We start from the raw sequence: 22,516 nt of genomic DNA on the forward strand, positions 1-22,516 counted from the left end.
ACCCTTGACAGGGATTATTAGTTAAGAAATCTAATCTAAAAATAAATACATAAACAGAAAATTAAGTGCATTGAGGGATAGCAGGTCCCCCCAAAAAGGCATAGTGTATGTCTGTCATGCAAGTAGCTTTGAAATCTTCTTTAGAAATAGGTTGTTGATACAAACGGAGTCGATACCCATTCACTAATAATGGTGTTCTAGAATCATCAATCGTTAGGAGTCTGATTGTTCCATTTGGAAAAACAGTATCTACTTCATAAGGTCCTAGCCACCTTGTTCTTAATTTACCTTGAAAATTTTCAAAATGGGAGTCATACAGTAGAGCCCAATTACCTTTTTGGAACTGCTTATGCTTAATAGTTTTGTCATGCCACCTGGTTCTTTGTTGTTGTATCATGGTTGTTTGATGGATGGCATCCAACCTCTTTTCATCCAATTCCTGAAGTTGCTCCAACCTAGCTGTCTGTGCATTAGTCAAGTCAAGGTTAACGGATAAAGCAGTCCTTAAGGTTTTGATTTCAAATTCCACAGGAAAAACAAAATTTTTACCATAAACTAATTCATAAGGTGAAAAACCCGTAGTGTTCCTCCAAGTAGTTCTGTAAGCCCATAATGCTTCAAGCAACCTTTGAAACCAGTCCCTTCTATTTTCCTTTACTGTTTTTGTTAAAATGGCTTCTGTGACTTTATTCGTACTTTCCACCTGCCCATTTGCCTGGGGGTGATAAGGTGTAGTAATTTTATGCTTAATGTGATATTTCTGGAGTGTATCTTTGAAGCCATGAGAGTTAAAAGGAGGTCCTCCATCTGTGACTATCTCTCTAGGCAAACCAAACCTAACAAAGATTTCTTCAAATAAAAAGGTTAACACTGATTCTTCATTAGCTCTGAGGAGTGTCTTAGCTTCTACCCATTTAGTCATATAATCTGTGCAAACCAGTATATAAACTCTTTGATTGGATGGAGGATTGATGGGACCTATAAAATCTTGCACCCATATTTCAAAAGGTTCAAGTATTACCTGGGGGTTGAGTGGCATTTCATCCCTATGATTAGGCTGGCCCATTCTCTGATAGCTATCACAGGCCCTAACATATTTCTTTGCGTCCTTGAAAAGTGAGGGCCAATAATAACCCATTCTAAGAACTTTGTGTGCTGTTCTTTTATCTGCAAAATGACCTCCACAAGGGCCATCGTGACAAGCCTTCAATATATCATAAACTTCATCTTCTCTGATGCATCTCCAAATTTCCTGATCGAGTCCTGTGTGAAAAAGACACCCGCTTATCCAGCTGTACCTAGCACTTTGCTGAACGATATTTTTTTTCTCTCTGTGCGATAGGTGTGATGGTAGTTTCCCTGAAACTAAGTAATTGGCAATGTCTGCATACCAAGGTGAGTGAGAAGATATTGCAAATAAATATTCGTCAGGAAAAGAATCATCTAATGGAATATTTTCATCAGTTTTTAACCGAGAAAGAAAATCAGCAACTACATTTTCTTTACCTGGTCGATCTACAATTGTGATATCAAATTCTTGTAATAATAATAACCATCTGGTAACTCGAGCATTTGTAACTGATTTGTTCATTAAATATTTAATGGCCGAGTGATCAGTATGAACAAAAGTAGTGCAACCGGTAATATAATGTCGAAACTTATTAATAGCATAAATGACTGCTAAGAATTCTTTCTTGGTAACCAAGGAAAATTTTAAGGATGGAAAATTTTCTTGAAGTTTAAAACATTGGCGAATCTCACTAATCCCTAATATGCAAATTATAAATGTTTATTGATATATTTGTAAAATTAATCAAATTTATAATTATTTTATATATAGTTTCTATATAATGTTGGCGATTTTTAAGGTAAAATAATGTTATATTCTAAACTTTGGGCGAATCGTCTTTTATAAAATTGGAAATTGGCGAATCTTTTTTGTGGAAAAATCATGGAAAATTAGCCCACTGGGCGAACATTAGCCCCTAAAATTTTCCATGTTGGTAACTGTATAATTAAGTTCAGCAGGGGTCATATTTTTACTAATAAAATAGATAACATAGGGAAGATTGTTTTCTTCTTGACCCAAGACAACTCCAATTGTAGTATCTGGAGCATCAGAGGATATATGAAAGGGGAGTGCCCAGTCAGGTCCTCTTAAAATGGGAGTTGTAGACAATTGATGTTTAAGTTCATTAAATGCTTTTTCACAACCATCAGTCCACTTAAATTCAACATTTTTCATAAGTAACACAAACAAAGGAGAAGCTATTTTAGAAAAATCCTTGATAAATCTTCTATAATACCCAGCATGTCCTAAAAAACTTCTTACATCAGTTTGTGTTTTAGGGATAGGAAGAGTCTGAATTACTTGTACTTTAGCTGGATCAACTTGAATTCCTACGAATGAGATGAAGTGTCCCAATACAATACCTTGATTCATCATCATATGGCATTTTTCAGTACTTAAGGCAAGATGTGCTTCTATACATCGTTTAAGTACTTTTTCAAGGTTCTGTAATGCATCTTCAAAAGTCACACCATAAGGAGTAAAATCATCCATAAATATCTCTAAGGAATCATTAAGCATATCAGAAAAAATCCCTATCACTGCTCTTTGAAATGTTGTTGGGGCATTACATAGTCCAAATGGAAGAACTCTATAGGCAAAAGCCCCCCATGGACTAGTAAAAGTGGTCTTGTCCTGATCTTGGGGTGCAATCTTGATCTGATTATATCCACTAAATCCATCCAAAAAGGAAAAGAATCTCTTACCTGCCAAATTGTCTAGTACGTGATCAATAAATGGTAAGGGGAAATGGTCTTCCTGAGTGGCCTTATTTAGAGCTCTATAATCTACACACACTCTCCATTTCCCATTTTTCTTAGGTATAATTACTAATGGAGAAACCCATTCACTATCAGATATAGGATATATAAATCCTGCATTCAGCAATTTTTGAAGTTCTTCCTTCACAATTTCCCTTAAATTGGGATTCATTCGTCGTTGGGGTTGACAGACTCGGCGAGATCCTTCTTTAATATAAATACGATGAGTAGATAATTCAGGAGATATTTCCTTCATATCTGTGTAATCCCATGCAAATGCTTCTTTATTCTCACGGAGTAGCTTCATTAACTGTTGTGTTTCAGCATCTGTTAGGTTAGGGTTTATATTTAATGTTTTTCCAGGCTCGATTTCTACTGTTATACCTTTGAAGGAGATACCAGCTGATGTCTGAGATAAATTTTCAGTTCTAAGGTTTTGCTGAGATTCAGATTCCAAGATTATAGTCAAGTGATCATGTATTTCAGAGTTAACCGAAGAAGGTTCAAAAATAAAGTTGCTAATTAATTCATCTTCGGTTGAATCTTTAAAAGTTAAAGCTTGTCCAACGGTAAATATGGGTTGGGTTCTATCATCCTCATAATCTAACCATACAGAGTTATCATTATTAATCATAGGTGTAGCATGAGGGTAAAGAGTAAGCTGCTTGGTTTCACATCCATTAGAAATTTTCATTGAACCTGATCTAGAGCTAATGAAGGCATCTGCTGTAGCCAGCCAAGCTCTCCCTAAAATCAATGGATGACCCCCCAACTTTGTTTTAGTCTGTAATACAACAAAATCAGCTGGGTAGTTCCAAGATTCGACTGAAATTATCAGGTCTTCAATGACTCCTTCAGGTTTGATTGTGGAGCGGTCAGCTAGCTCTAGAATGGTTGGGGTTTCCCTAATTACATTCTTTAACTATAGTAACTGTGCGGTTTCAAGTGTCATGATGTCTATTGCAGCACCTAGATCTACTAGAACTCTAGAAACAAAACTTTTTCCAACCTGCACTGTGAGCGTAGGATGACCAGGGTCACCATATTTCACAGGGGGGTTTTTTTCTGACATTAGAGCAGCTAGATCACCCATCACATGAACTGTGAGGGGATCTTTAGCTTTTCTTCCTGGTTTCTTAATACAAATATCTCTAACAGTTCTAGCATAAATTGGTACATCTCTCAGTGCTTGTAAGAGTGGAATTTTAATATATAAATTCTGCAGTTCTCCTAAAAGATTAAAAGTAGGTAGCTCAAGTGTTTTGGTAAGAGCCAGACGTTCAAGGAATGGTGGCTCTACTGCTTTAGCAGTCTTATTAGAGGATGATTCAACTGCTTCAGCATTGTTATTAGATGACTTTTATTTTCCAGTTTCTTCTTTATCAGAGTCAGAAGAAGTAATGTCATCAATAATGGGTTCAACTATTCTCCCAGAGCGTAAATGAATATCATTACATTGCATAGGGGAAACAAGTTGGTTTTGAATATCAATTACCTGAGAGCTTTATTGTTATTTGGGTTCGGGTTAGGTTGTACAGGCAGCTGGGGTCTCATTGTCTGATTATTAGGTGGAGCATTTGATGGTAAGGAGAGAGAATGCTGATACTGAGGAAATTGGTTTGAAAATGGGATCTGTTGAGTTGTCCAATTTGGGTTCCATTGATTAAAATAGGATTGTTGTAGAGCCCAGGGATTCCATATCATAGGATCAACATGTTAGCCTCCTGCTGCAGCAGGTTAATCATCTTTCATGATCGACATTTTTACATGCCAAATATGTCGTACTATGCATGCTGCAATGCTCCATATTTGCTACAGATGACCAGAGAAGTATCCATGAAGGTGTGTCAGTTTTAATGCTACTGCTTTGTTCCAGTTTTGATAAATAATCCATTTTGATCAGTTTTCAGTTAAGGGTAGGCCAAACATCTTAATCTTGGCCTCCCTAGGTTTCAATTTCATGTTGTAGAATATACAGAATGAACATCTGTCCAAACAGCTTAATCTTGGCAGATTTGTAGTTAGGTAAAGAAACAAGGGTGCTCAACAACTTAATCTGAGCCCCCGGCTGAAATAAGTGTAGAAGTAGATAGAAGCAGAGCAAGAAGAAAGAATGAAAAGCTGGGTATGCTAGTTCAAGTGCACCCAAACCAAAAAGAAGAGAAAATGCTAGGTGAGTAGGTCGGTTAGGTAGCTTTGTGGTTGCAAAATCATGGCTTGTGATCCATCTCATATTGTCAAGTGTTATATCTATCATATCACAAGTTGAAGGCAGTTGTTCAGTTGGAGGACTTCAAGCGAGGCATGTCTAACTCCCCTTTTTCCTCTTTCCCCAAATCACTCACTAACTTCCCCCAAAGAGGTCAAGATCTGCTTGATACCTCTTAGATTCATCATTCTCCATATCATTTACCTTGGTGGAGATCTGCTTCACTCAAGGAATGCTTACACTTCTTCTATCAGTCATTTCCCCCCATTGATAGCCTAAGGCATCATACTTAGCGCTTGTTCTCATCTTTGTCATGTTAACTACTAACTTTATTATGTAGCTCCCTATCTATTTCCCCTTCCCCTACTAAAACTATGTATATAACTCCCCTATATACTTATCCCTCCCCCTGGTTGAAAACTAACCATATGCATCCTTGGGAATTGCTAAGTTTATCTGAAACTCAGCAAGAACCCTCATTGCCCCCTCAAACCATATTCTCATGCATTTTGGACACTTTCCAATGCATAGAACCCTTCATCCCCCTAACTATCTCCCAAGTGCATAAGGACTCATTCCTTTGCATAATTCCCCTTCACATGTTTAAAAATCACCCCTTTGACCTTGGTTTGCCTTTATAAGGCATGAAACCCTCTTTGGCCACTAAACCCCTCTCAAAACCACATCACTTTCCTCCTAAGTGCCTTTGGACTTCTTCCAAGGCATAAGAATATGCAAACCATGCAAAAACCATGAAAAACCTTCAGAAATGATAAAATCCTCCCTTTTTTGGCTATCGGACCCCTTCCGATGCCTTAGAATCCAAGCAAAAGCATAAAGGTTACCCCCTCCGAATTCAAAAGACTTGCATTTTTGAATGAATAATGGCTCCGATGAGAAATGGGTCCTTTAGGTCCCCCTCCGATGCGATATCGCTATCGGGAGGGGGCAATCATATGTTCAAACACCATATATAACTCCTCCGAATTCATGTTTCCTTTGCATTTTAATAAAATGCATGCCCCGATGAGAAAAGGATCTATTTGATCCCCCTCCGATGCGATATCGCTATCGGGAGGGGGTAGTGGCATATATAAGCGAAATGGCTAAGTCTCAAGGCATGGGGCATAATGCCGATGGGCCGGACCCGAAAACATATAAAGTGGACTGGTAAAAGCATATTGGGTCCACCACATTTTAGCGTTTCTATGTGGCAGCCCCATGACCCCGCCGATAGCAAATTGCCGAATTAATCACAGCCATCCATTTTTGGGCCCCAAATCAACGGCCCATATGTAATCGGCGGTCACCCCATGTATATGGCTCCGACCAGTGGAGCCGAAATAAAATTAAGGCGTGGCGTATAAAGGATTTCAGGTCCGTAAGGGGGCGTTGCATAGCGAAAAGGGAAGGCTCCGACGGGGCGGAGCCGAAATATAATAAACTGCAGCATATATAGATTTCGGGTCCGCTAACCCTTTTTTATTAAATCCGCCGATTGACATCGCCGATGGGCCGGACCCGATTCAAATAAAGAAAGGGCCTACAATCATTTCGGGTTCGCGCTTTCGGCGATTGTTTATGTGCCGCCCCCCGGTCCGCCCCGATGCGATTTAGCGATAGCCGTTGGATCGGCCCGCGCCGGATCCAACGGCCAGGATTTAAAGGCTGCTACAGTGCCCGCTAAAAGCCAATTTTTCATTAAAAGTTCATGTTTTTGGCACATTTTCTGTGTTATTCGGAAATGGGCCGTTTTCAAAGGTTTTGTGTGCGGCGCTCGTGCCCGCCCAGGTATAAAGAAAACATGGTTTTCTCAGGCCATTCTTGGATCGCTCTAGGCCCAAATTGCCCCAAATAGCAGGTTTTCACCGCAGCAAGCCTTCAATGACCCTTTACTTATCCAGTTCGTGATTTTAAGTGTTGCTAAAGCATTTTGAGTCGGCCAAGGGCCGACAACCACCCAAAAGCGGCAGAAGGCCTCACAGCAGATATTTGGGCCGATCAGTGGCCAGTAAGTGTTGATTTGACAGTTTAAGTGCATTTTTGAAGCCAAGATAGCCCAGGTGCGTGCCAAAGAATATCAGGAAGCCACAGAGTGTATCAGTGAAGATTTTCCAAGGTAGATGAAGGAAAAGGGGCCCCAGCAGATTCAGCAAAGCATCATTGAGCTGTAATGGCTCACCAGCTTGCAATTTTTGCCATTTAAGGCAACAGGACCACTTGAAGGCACATATAAAGGATTTCAAAGCAGATTTATTGCAAAAACATTGTATGAGGCCACATTTTGGGGCGGTGCTGCTCAGCCCATGCACAGTTATGGCCATGAGGCTAGCACACGGCTCGAGGACCTCTCTCCACTCATTTTTGAGGCTGCTGCCTCATGCATAGCCCTGGTCTACATGACTTGAGATGCCAGCTACCCCAGCGCAGCTGTTTCTGATGTTTCATGCATTTATTTCCAGCATAGATTAGGTTCAAAGATAGTGATTGCACAGATCTCTTTTGATCTGTTTTCAGAGATATTTTTTGGGATATTTTTCCCCTTGACACCTGTTCAAGGGAAGTCTGTAGCTATTTCTTCTATATATACCACCCTCTGCACTGTTCTAAGGGTTGGTTGGTTGTATGACTCCTCTAGAGACTTGCTCTGTATCTAATATGTTTTCTTTAATCAAAGACTGCTAAAAGCTTGGAGGATGGACTGTTTGATGTGTTGTTAATGGTTGAAGAGTGGATGATGGAATTCATGTGCTGCTATATGGATCAATAAGTGTCTCTCACCTCTGTTATCTCAATTTCATACATGCTCAAGTCACAGAACAAAAGATTGGCTTAGAATTTGCTTAGCTGCACTCTATGCTCAGTTTCTGTGGCTCTTTATGTTTTCTCCTTGATTTAGGCATAAATATGAATTCCTTTATGGCTCATGTTTAATCTATTTCACATATGAATGACTGTTGTCTAAGAATTCTTAGCTGCTCCTAGATAGAGTTCATTCATCTTCCCTTTGCTAACTTGTTTGAGAGATTCTTTGTTGCCTCTCATTCCTTAGCCTCCAACCCATCTCTTTTACCTTGAAAGTTGTTTCATATGCAGCTATCTTGCTCCATATTCCTCTTGTCACCAAGAAAATGCACCAGCAGTCTTACCCCATGACTCCATGCCCAATGGTTTGAAACTTACCACACTATGCATTGCCTCTCTGTTTGAAAGCATCCTCCTTCCCACCAAATTACAAACCAAAACCCCTTGAACTCAATAGCTAGCCTAATATCATCATCAACAAAGCTAAATCTGAAAGAGAGAGCCCTCTCTGACTGCAGGTGGGCTAGAACCTGCAGTCCAAAGTTGGTTAGTGGTTACCTCGGCCGTATCCTTTCCGAAGCTTAAGGACAACCTGAGTGATAACATAATGGCGACTCCACTGGGGAATTTCCTCAGATGATTTCACAAAGAAGGTAAGAAAGCTTCGCTGAGACCATAAATCAAACTTTCCAATTCCAATTGCTGTCCACTCTTTAAACTACATATGAAGCCTGAATGCCAGCCAGGAAGCCTTTGAAACTTGCATTAAAAGAAGTAAATAAACGCTGCTTCAGTCAATCTCCATGCTAGTTTAAATTGTAGATAGCTGTCCCGAATTTTGACTAGTCATTTGCTATTACTGAAACATCCATATAAAAATACCAAAAATAGGATTTAGAAGCTGGCTCCTAAAAAGAACCCACGACATACAAGGTCAAACCCAAATCCGGACCCTCCAGCTGTTTTTGAGAATCCCAACCTAATCCAGAAAATCCTTAGGAAGCGAGAAAGTGAAGAAGATTTTGCTGACTTGAGTTCTGAAACAGCTCGGCCAAGTGTTGTTCCAACTCCTGTCAAGGTCTTATTTCGGTCAACCCCTGTTTCCCCTTCTTCATCATCCACATCTCAAAACACTCCTTCCACACCCTCATTCACTGCTACCACTACTGTTGTTCCAGTTACCCCAGTTATCCCTGTTATCCCAGTCGCTCCGGTTGTACCATTTATCCCCGTTGTTCCACTTATCCCCATCAATATGGCTAATAGATATGCACCCCTGCAACTGCCTGCCAATGCTGGGGCTTTACCTCAAGATTACCAATCTAAAATCACACATTTTGATTCCACCGGTCCTTTCACAGCTATTCAGCATACCAAAAAGATGCAAGACTATTTCGAAAGCTATGAAATCGATGATGATAGTGTAAGAATGAGAATTTTTGTTCAGAGTCTAACCGGTGATGTAAGAACTTGGTTCAGATCACTTGCTGCAAATTCCATAACCACTCCTGATGAGCTATACCAATCCTTTACTACTAGATGGGAGAAGAAGAAAGACCCCTTGCACATACTAGCTGAATATGATACAATTAAAAGAGGCCCTCAAGAGACTGTTTTAGAGTACTGTGCAAGATTCAACAATGTCTACAATGCAATACCACAGAACTTAAGACCTCCACCTGACCTTGCTTTGTATAAATTTCCGGATGGCTTTGACCCTGATATGGCATATCAGTTGAAAGAAAGAGCCCCTGCAACTCTTGCAGACGCACAAAATGTTGCTGTTACCGTAGAAGCCAACTTGATTGCCAAGAGAAACAGAGCAAGAATGGAAAGAAGAACCACCTTTAAAGAAGAACCCTCAGCCTTTGACCAAAAGCTTGATGCTATCATCAATGGCCTGCAAAGACTGGGAGAAAGAGTAGAAAATGTCGAGAGAAAAGCATCATGGGAAGGACAGCAGTCCAATCCCATAAGGAACCCAAATTTTAGGAAAACCCAGAACACAAATGCTGGTAGACCCACCCCAGACCATGACATTAGACCCCCTTTTCAAGATAACTATGTAGAAGGGTCCACTTCTAGTGAACCCATAGAGGATACTCACATGAACCTGATGGATCTAAAGGGTGAACACCAAACTTTCCTGTCCCAAGAAGACCAAAATCAGCATGACTGTAATGAGTTTCAAACTAAATCTGGTGAGTCTTTTGATTTTAAACAGGTTTATGATACCGTTGTGTATGAGGTACACAAACAGTATAAGCTCAGAACTAGGACCATTGACATCTCTGAGCCTAGCAAGACAAAAGAAGGTAAACAGCCCAACAAGATTAAAAACAAAGTTGTTGTAACAGAACCAGCTGATATAACTGTCCCTAACCCACATCAAGTGACTGTAGAAGATATAACAGACACTCAGCCTTCTGTTGAGCAGCCTCTGCCACTTCCTTCCTCAAAAGAAAATTCAAACAGCATCCCAAAAAGCACTCTTGAAAATGTAAAACCGCAAGCAGAAATTTCCCATAACGCCGATCAACAAGAGCAGATTGCCGAGAATGCAAATGAAAAAGAAAAAACTGCCATTATCAACAGCAAGACTCCACTGGAAAAGCCATTTAACTTAGAGGCAGAGATTGGAAAACTCAAGATATCTGTCCCTCTTTCAGAACTCGCCAAACACGATGTATATAGACAACAAATTCAAAGATCACTTCAAATCCCGGGAAACAAAGATGATGTAAATGTTTTGGATGATTCCCCAGAACTGCTATTTGGTCCAGAAGTTAACGGAAAATCAACACATGGACCTGTTCCACCCTTTTATATCAGTCTGCATATACATGACAAAGTTTTGCACAACGCTATGTTTGACTCAGGGGCCTCGCACAATCTTATGCCCAAAGCAGTTATGGAAAAACTCAACCTTGACGTTACAAGACCTTACAAAGATCTGTACTCATTTGACTCAAGTCAAGTGAAATGTCTAGGCCTCATCAAAGACTTGTGTGTCTCCTTAGTCCAATATCCCAACAAAACCATTCTCATGGATATAGTGGTGGCTGATATCCCACCAAATTTCGGTATGCTCCTATCAAGATCACGGGGAGCAAAGCTCCAAGGATCCCTTCAATTAGACCTTTCCTACGCTACTATTTCTATCTTTGGGCAACCAAAGAGACTGTACAGAGAAATGCTCATGAAATATGTGGTAAGTAGTGAGAGCAAGCCTGAAAATTTTCCCATTTATTCAATCCACTCCGACATGGATTCTTTTATTTTGTTTAATGATGATAGCTGCCCTCTAACTGATAACAAGCCTTTGGCTTTAGAGCAGCAAGCACATATCAATCAAGAATCGGTTGCACATACTCAACAAATTGTCACAACAGCAAATGCAATCAGCATACAAAAATAACTTCCCCAAACAGAATTTTCAAATCTGCCCAATCCTAAAATGACTCAAACTCTTGAGACTACCCACAAGCAAGAAATCACATGGTATTTAGAGTTTGACGGATCGGTTAACAAATTAGGGGCAGGGGCAGGTGTATGGATTCATAATTCTCATAACAATCATGCACAAGGTCATGCATATAGACTGAATTTCAGATGCACCAACAACATGGCAGAGTATGAGGCTCTCCTGTTAGGCCTTAAATTGCTAAAAGCTTTGGGGGCTGCAAAAGTGTCTATTCTAGGTGACTCCGACCTAGTAATCCAACAAATGAAAGGTAACTTTGTTACCAATGACAACAGAATGAGAGCCTATAGGACTGCTGCTACCAACATACTCAATGCATTCTCTGAATCCAAGCTTGCCAAGATTTCAAGAAATCATAACATTCATGCTCACAGCCTAGCCACTTTCGCTAGTACATGCAAGCTTCCCTTTGAGCCAAATCACCATTTCACTGCTGAAATAAAACATAGGCCTGTTGTCCCAAATAACATTAAAGACTGGCAAGTGTTCGAGGATGATGCTCAAATAAACAATTTTCTTACCTTACAGCATGAATTTGCAGGCCTAAACATTGATGAGGATACCATGGAGGACCTACAACAACAAGCATTAAACGAAAATCAGCAGGCTGTAACAGCTGTAACAGCCAGACAGATCCTAAGCCCAACAGTTTTTGGCAATGAAAACATAGAGGAATTGAAACAAATGCATTTGGAGGAAATAGCCAAAACAGAGGCCGAGATTATTGATCTAAAAGATAACTTTCTCCCTGCTGGCCTCACTCCACTAGAAGACATGTTTGATGCAAATGATGTGCCCAAAAAGCCAAAAATGCAGCCTATAAACACTGCTATAGAAGAACACAACATTGGGACAGCAGAAAAGCCCAAAATGATCAAACTGTCTAAGTCTTTGCCTCCTGATCAGAAGCCCAAGTACATTGATTTATTCAAAGAATTCCAAGATGTATTTGCTTGGAGCTATGAGGATTTAAAATCCTATGATACCTCTGTAATACAACACACAATTCCCTTGAAACCGAATCAGAAACCATTTAAACAAAAGCTGAGAAGAATAAACCCTGTCCTTCTCCCACTGATTGAGAAGGAAGTAAAAAGAATGTTTGAAGTAGGGATAATAGCACCCATCAGATTCTCTAAATGGGTTTCCAATTTGGTTCCCACAAGAAAGAAGTCAGGCGAGATCAAACTTTGTGTAGATCTCAGAAATTTAAATCAAGTCTCCCTAAAGGACCACTATCCTTTGCCCAAAATGGACCACATATTGCAGAGAGTAGTGGGATCATCTAGAATCTCTTTACTAGATGGTTTCTCAGGTTTTAACCAAATACTTGTTCACCCAGATGACCAAGACAAGATAGCCTTTACCACACCGTGGGGAACATTTAAGTATGTAAAAATCCCATTCGGACTTAAAAACGCTGGTGCTACATTTCAATGGGCAATGGACATTGCATTCGCCAAGGAAATCCATGATTTCCTAGTTGTCTACCTTGATGACTTAACCCCATTTTCCAAATCTGATGAAGAACACCTCAAGCACCTAAGGCAAATATTCATCACATGTAGGAAATATGGCATTTCCTTGAATCCCAAGAAGTCTCTCTTTGGCCTTGAAGAAGGCAAATTACTTGGACATATCATCTCAAAGGATGGTATTAGGGTTGATCCGGAAAGGATCCAAGCCATATTGCAAATCCCATATCCTAGAAATATAAAAGAATTACAAGCATTCCTTGGGAAAATCAATTTCCTAAGGAGGTTTATTCCAAACTTGGCTGAGCTAATAAGAATGCTAAACAACATGCTCAAGAAAGACGCCAAGGTAAAGTGGTCTCTAGAGGCCAAGCAAGCATTTGAGGGCATCAAATCAGCCTTAACTCAAGCCCCAGTCCTCACAAGTCCAAAATTTGATAGGGACTTTATCATATTTTCATTCGCATCTGATAATACTATAGCTGTTGTCCTTTTGCAAAAGGATGATCAAGGAGCTGAAAAGCCAATTGCTTTTTTCAGCCGAGCCTTAAGAGATGCCCCCCTGAAATACCCAATCATGGAGAAGCAAGCCTATGCCCTTGTTAAAGCAATCAAGGAATTCTGAATTTATATTTTATATTCACATGTGATTGCTTATGTGCCAAATGCTATTGTAAAAGACATATTAACCCAAGAGGGGTTAAAAGGCAAAAGAGGCAAATGGATTGCTAACATTCTTGAGTATGACATAGAGATAAAACCAACCAAGCTGATAAAGGGACAAGGTTTAGCCAAACTGATGTCCGAAACAAACTTTAAAGCCTTAGACATCAACCAACTGGACAATGAACAGGAGCTGGCGACTCCACAGATCAGTGACACCTTTTTGCAATCCCCATGGTATGCTGATATTTGCTTTGTATTGTTAAACCTGTGTGCTCCCCCAGGATTGTCCAGGACCAAGAAGAGATTTTTAAGAATGAAGGCTTTGAAATTTTGTGTCTTAGATGGTGCATTATTTTGGAAAAATCATGAAGGTATATTGCTTAATTGCTTGACCAAGAATGAAACTAGTGATGTCATGAAAGAATTCCATGTAGGGGACTGTGGAGGACATCTATATTGGAATTCCATTGCTGATAAAATTTTAAGGGCTGGTTTCTATTGGCCCACTTTGTTTGCAGATGTAAAGAAGTTTTCCACCTCATGCCACAATTGCCAAATTTTTGAAGGCAAGAAAAAGCTGCTCCCTTTGCCTCTGAAACCCATCTCAACCGAGAAGCCTTTTCAACAATGGGGTCTTGACTTCATTGGAGAAATCCATCCCTCTTCCTCAGGCCAGCATAAGTGGATCTTAACAGCCACCGATTATTTCACTAAGTGGATTGAGGCCATCCCATGTAGGCAAGCCAATGACACCATTATTATCCAATTCCTTGAGTGCAATATCCTTTCTAGATTTGGCTGCCCTGAGAAGATCATCACTGACAATGCCGCTGCTTTCAAATCCAAAAAGATGATCAGTTTTTGCCACAAATTTCATATCACCTTGGGCCATTCCACAGCCTATTACCCTCAAGGTAATGGCTTAGCCGAGTCATCCAACAAGAGCCTGATAAGTATTATCAAGAAGACCTTAGAAGAAAACAGGAAGAACTGGCATAAAAAGCTCACCAATGCCCTATGGGCAGACAAACTTTCAACAAAGAGATCCATTGGGATGAGCCCTTATGAGCTAGTATATGGCATGGAGGCCAGATTTCCATCTTCTTTAGGCATTCCTGTTATCAAGTTGTTGCAGGAGGTTCAAGCTGAACCAAATGATATTCAACGAAGGATCAATCAGACCATTCATCTTCAGCAAACCAGAGAGCAGGTGTATGACAGAGCTCAAATGCTACAAGAAAGGCTGAAGAAGGCGTTTGACAAGAGGACTAAGGCTGAGGATTTCTTTATTGGCGATAAAGTGTTAAGGTGGGACTCACGACGAGAAGACAAGGGAAAGCATGCCAAGTTTGACTTTCTGTGGAAAGGCCCATTTGTCATCAGCGCTATTCAAGGCAATAATACATATTTTCTCAAAACTCTAGATGCCTGCGCAGCTGAAGAGGGCCCTGTCAATGGTATCAAACAGAGGAGCGGTTTTTAGTGTTAGAGCTACAGCCTGTTCAGTCAATGGTATCAAACAGAGGAGCGGTTTTTAGTGTTACAGCTACAGCCTGTTCAAAGAAAAAATTAAGAGGAGTTGCTCCAGTTGGTTCCCTTTTTGTGTGTACTTCAAAATACAGTTATCAAGCAAAAGTGTATGCAATATCAAGCACACAGAAGAAAGTAGGCGATGCTTTATTTTTCACAATATTTCAATTGAAGGAGAGTGTTGTTCAGATCTCAAAGTTCCTGTCATTTAGCAGTCAGCACAGAAGACGTTTTCAGTTAACAGCAACTACAGAGGATCAAGGTAGTTTGACCTGTTGTTCTTGGCTTTTCACAAGGAAAAGTCATCCCCAAGTGGAGCCACTGTAAGCCTCCTGCTGCAGCAGGTTAATCATCTTTCATGATTGACATTTTTACATGCCAAATATGTCGTACTATGCATGCTGCAATGCTCCATATTTGCTACAGATGACCAGAGAAGTATCCATGAAGGTGTGCCAGTTTTAATGCTACTTCTTTGTTCCAGTTTTGATAAGTAATCCATTTTGATCAGTTTTCAGTTAAGGGTAGGCCAAACAGCTTAATCTTGGCCTCCCTATGTTTCAATTTCATGTTGTAGAATATAGAGAATGAACATCTGTCCAAACAGCTTGATCTTGGCAGATTTGTAGTTAGGTAGAGAAACAAGGGTGCTCAACAGCTTAATCTGAGCCCCCGACTGAAATAAGTGTAGAAGTAGATAGAAGCAGAGCAAGAAGAAAGAATGAAAAGCTGGGTATGCTAGTTCAAGTGCACCCAAACCAAAAAGAAGAGAAAATGCTAGGTGAGTAGGTCGGGTAGGTAGCTTTGTGGTTGCAAAATCATGGCTTGTGATCCATCTCATATTGTCAAGTGTTATATCTATCATATCACAAGTTTAAGGCAGTTGTTCAGTTGGAGGACTTCAAGCGAGGCATGTCTAACTCCCCTTTTTCCTCTTTCCCCAAATCACTCACTAACTTCCCCCAAAGAGGTCAAGATCTGCTTGATACCTCTTAGATTCATCATTCTCCATATCATTTGCCTTGGTGGAGATCTGCTTCACTCAAGGAATGCTTACACTTCTTCTATTAGTCATTTTCCCCCATTGATAGCCTAAGACATCATACTTAGCGCTTGTTCTCATCTTTGTCATGTTAGCTACTAACTTTATTATGTAGCTCCCTATCTATTTTCCCTTCCCCTACTAAAACTATGTATATAACTCCCCTATATACTTATCCCTCCCCCTGGTTGAAAACTAACCATATGCATCCTTGGGAATTGCTAAGTTTATCTGAAACTCAGCAAGAACCCTCATTGCCCCCTCAAACCATCTTCTCATGCATTTTGGACACTTTCCAATGCATAGAACCCTTCATCCCTCCTAACTATCTCCCAAGTTCATAAGGACTCATTCCTTTGCATAATTCCCCTTCACATGTTTAAAAATCACCCCTTTGACCTTGGTTTGCCTTTATAAGGCATGAAACCCTCTTTGGCCACTAAACCCCTCTCAAAACCACATCACTTTCATCCTAAGTGCATTTGGACTTCTTCCAAGGCATAAGAATATGCAAACCATGCAAAAACCATGAAAAACCTTCAAAAATGATAAAATCCTCCCTTTTTTGGCTATCGGACCCGTTCCGATGCCTTAGAATCCAAGCAAAAGCATAAAGGTTACCCCCTGCAAATTCAAAAGACTTGCATTTTTGAATGAATAATGGCTCCGATGAGAAATGGGTCCTTTGGGTTCCCCCTCCGATGCGATATCGCTATCGGGAGGGGGCAATCATATGTTCAAACACCATATATAACTCCTCTGAATTCATGTTTCCTTTGCATTTTAATAAAATGCATGCCCCGATGAGAAAAGGATCTATTTGATCCCCCTCCGATGCGATATCGCTATCGGGAGGGGGCAGTGGCATATATAAGCGAAATTGCTAAGTCTCAAGGCATGGGGCATAATGCCTATGGGCCGGACCCGAAAACATATAAAGTGGACTGGTAAAAGCATATCGGGTCCGCCACATTTCGGCGTTTCTATGTGGCAGCCCCATGACCCCGCTGATAGCGAATTGCCGATTAATCACAGCCATCCACTTTTGGGCCCCAAATCAACGGCCCATATGTAATCGGCGGTCACCCCATGTATATGGGTCCGACCAGCGGAGCCGAAATAAAATTAAGGCGCGGCGTATAAAGGATTTCGGGTCCGTAAGGGGGCGTTGCACAGCGAAAAGGGAAGGCTCCGACGGGGCGGATCTAAAATATAATAAACTGCATCATATATAGATTTCGGGTCCGCTAACCCTTTTTTATTAAATCCGCCGATTGACATCGCCGATGGGCCGGACCCGATTCAAATAAAGAAAGGGCCTATAAGCATTTCGGGTCCGCGCTTTCGGCGATTGTTTATGTGCCACCCCCGGTCCGCCCTGATGCGATTTAGCGATAGCCGTTGGATCGGCCCGCGCCGGATCCAACGGCCAGGATTTAAAGGCTGCTACAGTGCCCCACAAAAGCCAATTTTTCATTAAAAGTTCATGTTTTTGGCACATTTTCTGTGTTATTCGGAAATGGGCCGTTTTCAAAGGTTTTGTGTGCGGCGACCGTGCCCGCCCAGGTATAAAGAAAACATGGTTTTCTCAGGCCATTCTTGGATCGCTCCAGGCCCAAATTGCCCCAAATAGCAGGTTTTCACCGCAGCAGGCCTTCAATGACCCTTTACTCATCCAGTTCGTGATTTTAAGTGTTGCTAAAGCATTTTGAGTCGGCCAAGGGCCGACAACCACCCAAAAGCGGCAGAAGGCCTCACAGCAGATATTTGGGCCGATCAGCGGCCAGTAAGTGTTGATTTGACAGTTTAAGTGCATTTTTGAAGCCAAGATAGCCCAGGTGCATGCCAAAGAATATCAGGAAGCGGCAGAGTGTATCAGTGAAGATTTTCCAAGGCAGATGAAGGAAAAGGGGCCCCAGCAGATTCAGCAAAGCATCATTGAGCTGTAATGGCTCACCAGCTTGCAATTTTTTCCATTTAAGGCAGCAGGACCACTTGAAGGCACAGATAAAGGATTTCAAAGCAGATTTATTGCAAAAACATTGTATGAGGCCACATTTTGGGGCGGCGCTGCTCAGCCCATGCACAGTTATGGCCATGAGGCTAGCACACGGCTCGAGGACCTCTCTCCACTCATTTTTGAGGCTGCTGCCTCATGCGCAGTCCTGGTCTACATGACTTGAGATGCCAGCTGCCCCAGCGCAGCTGTTTCTGATGTTTCATGCATTTATTTCCAGCATAGATTAGGTTCAAAGATAGTGATTGCACAGATCTCTTTTGATCTGTTTTCAGAGATATTTTTTGGGATATTTTTCCCCTTGACACCTGTTCAATGGAAGTCTGTAGCTATTTCTTCTATATATACCACCCTCTACTCTGTTCTAACCGTTGGTTGGTTGTATGACTCCTCTAGAGACTCGCTCTGTATCTGATATGTTTTCTCTAATCAAAGACTGCTAAAAGCTTGGAGGATGGACTGTTTGATGTGTTGTTAATGGTTGAAGAGTGGATGATGGAATTCAGGTGCTGTTATATGGATCAATAAGTGTCTCTCACCTCTGTTATCTCAATTTCATACATGCTCAAGTCACAGAACAAAAGATTGGCTTAGAATTTGCTTAGCTGCACTCTATGCTCAGTTTCTGTGGCTCTTTATGTTTTCTCCTTGATTTAGGCATAAATATGAATTCCTTTATGGCTCATGTTTAATCTATTTCACATATGAATGGGTGTTGTCTAAGAATTCTTAGCTGCTCCTAGATAGAGTTCATTCATCTTCCCTTTGCTAACTTGTTTGAGAGATTCTTTGTTGCCTCTCATTCCTTAGCCTCCAACCCATCTCTTTTACCTTGAAAGTTGTTTCATATGCAACTATCTTGCTCCATATTCCTCTTGTCACCAAGAAAACGCACCAGCAGTCTTACTCCATGACTCCATGCCCAATGGTTTGAAACTTACCACACTATGCATTGCCTCTCTGTTTGAAAGCATCCTCCTTCCCACCAAATTACAAACCAAAACCCATTGAACTCAATAGCTAGCCTAATATCATCATCAACAATGCTAAATCTGAAAGAGAGAGCCCTCTCTGACTGCAGGTGGGCTAGAACCTGCAGTCCAAGGTTGGTTAGTGGTTACCTCGGTCGTATCCTTTCCGAAGCTTAAGGACAACCTGAGTGATAACACAACAAAAGGAGGATTTGGCTGCTGCATGGGTGGGAAATTCATTTAATTAAAAGGGTGGGTATTGAATTTGATTCAAGGGTGGGTAATTTTCTTGAAAAGGAGGATGATTATTCCAACGATTAAATGGCATGTTAGAATTCGTACCTTATCCTCGTGGTTGCCATTGCCTCCTTTGTGTCAGCAGGTACACTGCTTGAGCTTCCTCTTCAGTTGGCTGCAGCGCTGCTTTTATTCCTAGCAAATAAGGGCATTGTTGAGTCTCATGGTCCTTTTCACGAATAGTGCAAATTGGTACCTTGTCCAGTGGGCATTCCCTTAGTGGGTGTTTTTCTCTGCATTTAGAGCAGAAAATAGCCAGAGCAGCTTCTGCTTCTGCCTGCTTCTTTTTAACCTGCAAGGTATCAATTTGTGAAGCAAAAGAGCTTAACATTTCAGTTTTAAATTCTTCAAGTAAGTTACTTATTTCGGCCTGTGTTTCTCCTCCACTTGCTGATTTCTGGACTCTTGAGTGTGTACTACCCTTGCTTTTTGGTCTGCTTGCTGCTCCTTTTGAACATCTCTTACAGAGGTTGACAATCTTATCATATGATTCCTTAGATATATCCCATTTTCCAAGCATATTCAACATATCTAAACAATCATCTCATACCCCTTTTAGCAGTATTGACTTAAGAATATCCTTACTCATATCCGGATGATCAGATCGCTGCAAATTATACTGTAGTCTTTCCACGAAGTCCTCCAGATTTTCGTCCTCCTTCTGAACCATCTTAAATAATTCCTCCTTCCTTTCTCTTGTTTGACAATAATCTTGGTATTTGGCCAAGAACTTTTCTTTCATTTGATCCCATGTTGTGATCACATGTCTTCCCAGACTCATGAACCACCTCGATGCATTTCCTTTTAATGTTGTTGGAAATAACTTCAATTTTTGAGGATTAGTAACATAATCATAACTCCTACACAATATATCAAACTCGAACAGAAATTCATTAGGGTCTTTAGATGATAAACCATGGAAATTAGGTAGGGCTGAAAGTGGAATGTTCTTCATAGGAGTTGCTCCTCTAGGAAGATCTTCAATATGGAATTCCAAGGTGGAGAGGGAATTTTCCCCTCTTCCTTCTCTTCGTCCCCCACCAAAGAGTCCTTTGTTGTTTCCGTCCATTAGTTGTTCCCCTGTCTCACTTGCTTGGTCTTCAGCGCTTTTTGTAGGGCTTCCAATGTCCTCAACTGGTTCCTCAACTTCAATGTCTTCTATTGGTTCCTCAATATCTTCCACTAACTCCTCGACTGTTTCTTCGGCCCTTTCTGGTCCCAATACTTCCTCCGTTTTGTAGTCCTTCTGGAGAGAGTGTTGAGTCTGTGGCCTCCGAAAGCTTACCTTCTGAGATGTTTCAGCTTTTGAAATAATGTCATCAATGAAAGTTTTTCTTCCTCCTCTGCCTTTGCCCCTGCCGCCTGTAAGGTTAGCCTTCTTATTTCTTTCATGCATCCTATATCTCTAAAAGAACATCGTTAATACTTTTAAAATCTTCGGTCGCATTCCCTGGCAACGGCGCCAAAATGTTGGTCACTTTAATTGTTTATTAATTAAATAGTCAAGTGCCACATAAATTGTCAACCCGGGAAAGTCCGATTATTTCAAAGGTGACTACGTACTGTGTGTACTCGATTTTAATAGCATTAAAAGTTGTAGTATAAACAATTCATACTTTGTTAAACCCTTACTCTCTGTTACAGCAGTTATAATCTATTGCAGGAATGGAGTAAGAACAGATAATTAATTAAAGAGAATAAATCTGCAAAAGGAAGCGATGGTTGTCCTGTAACAAAGGATCAGGACCCTATCCCCAGAGTAGGAACATTCAGCACCTGCCTCTGTTATCTAGTTCGCCAATACACTCTGTAAATCCTTGTCACCGGTGAGGCACTCATATACAGCATCAATCGATTAAAAGAAAAACAAAGTCTTAGCAAAAGTAAAATATCATCAGAAGCAATACTCGTGAATAAGGTATGAACAGAAATCACACACAACACACAACAGAAAGAAGATGGGTGAATCTTGTGATGAAGGTGGGCCCTATCCTTCTCACAAGATTCCCTAGGACATGGAAACTAAGACAAAATACTCAGAACAGAACTTCATTCATCTGTCAATATACCATATTACAAGAAAGATTTAATCTCGTCCTTCCACTACAATTCCTGTGTTACAGCTTGTTCATCCTCTCTATCCCCCCCTCTAATGTAGATGTCTCCTCTTTATAGAGGAGACATCTATTACAAAATATTTTCATTATACATTCTAGTTCAACCCTTTGTACAAAAATAGGGAAATCAGTTCCCATTAATAGAATGATGTTTCAGTAATGTGGATCATGAACGTTACGACCAATGTAACCGTTTATTCAATAATCGATCGGATTCCTTTTCTGTTGTAGATCTGATACGCAAATCACAACTGTCTCCTCGAGGTTCGCATGCTGTCCTTGCTGTTTCAGCTTCGAGGTTCGTGCTGTTTCCGCTGTTTCAGCAACTGCAAAATATGGTCTTGCCAGCTTTAGGCAGTTTCAACAATTGTTCAAAAACTTAGTCAACTTCAACGATCAATTATAAAGATAGCATGATTATGTGTTGAATAATTAAACATATAGCAATGAGAAGAGTTACTGTATACCTTTGGAATGATTAAGTCAAAACACTAGCAAAGGCTTTCAACTATGGGTTGAAGAGGGTAATATTATGACAAAATATAAGGTCAAAAATAGACAATATGGGGTCCTAACACTTTCATGGTCTACTATTAAACTTGTTTGTTCTCCTGTCAAACAGGCTCACTTTCCTTTTGCACTGCTAGCCCGTGATCTTGTAAGAAAAATAAAATTTACGCGGAGAGGCAGAGGGAAGTTGTTTCGCGAAGCTTCACTTCACGCAGCTTGATTTTGCACAGCTATACAGAGGCTTAATAAAACACAGAATTCACTCATGGAAAAAACAGAGTAAGCTTGGAGCAACACAATAAAACTTAGGATTAAATTTTAATTCATGAAAATACATTGATATGAGACTCTGACTCATTCACAACGTAAAACCTGCAGAGTAACACACAATAAAACACAGTAACTGTTGTTTTCATGTGCCCACCAAAATTTTCTCCACTATTTTCTCCTCCCTACCTCAGAGACTCTCGCCCTTCCAAAATGAATTTTACATTCATATTTATCTCAACATACAATTTGACATTAATACATGACAGAACAAAATAATTAATACGCAGTTCTTGT

Source organism: Pinus tabuliformis, chromosome J (genome assembly GCF_031772625.1).
Source record: "Pinus tabuliformis cultivar Carrire ecotype Pingquan chromosome J, CPIR1, whole genome shotgun sequence".
Lineage (NCBI taxonomy): Eukaryota > Viridiplantae > Streptophyta > Pinopsida > Pinales > Pinaceae > Pinus > Pinus tabuliformis.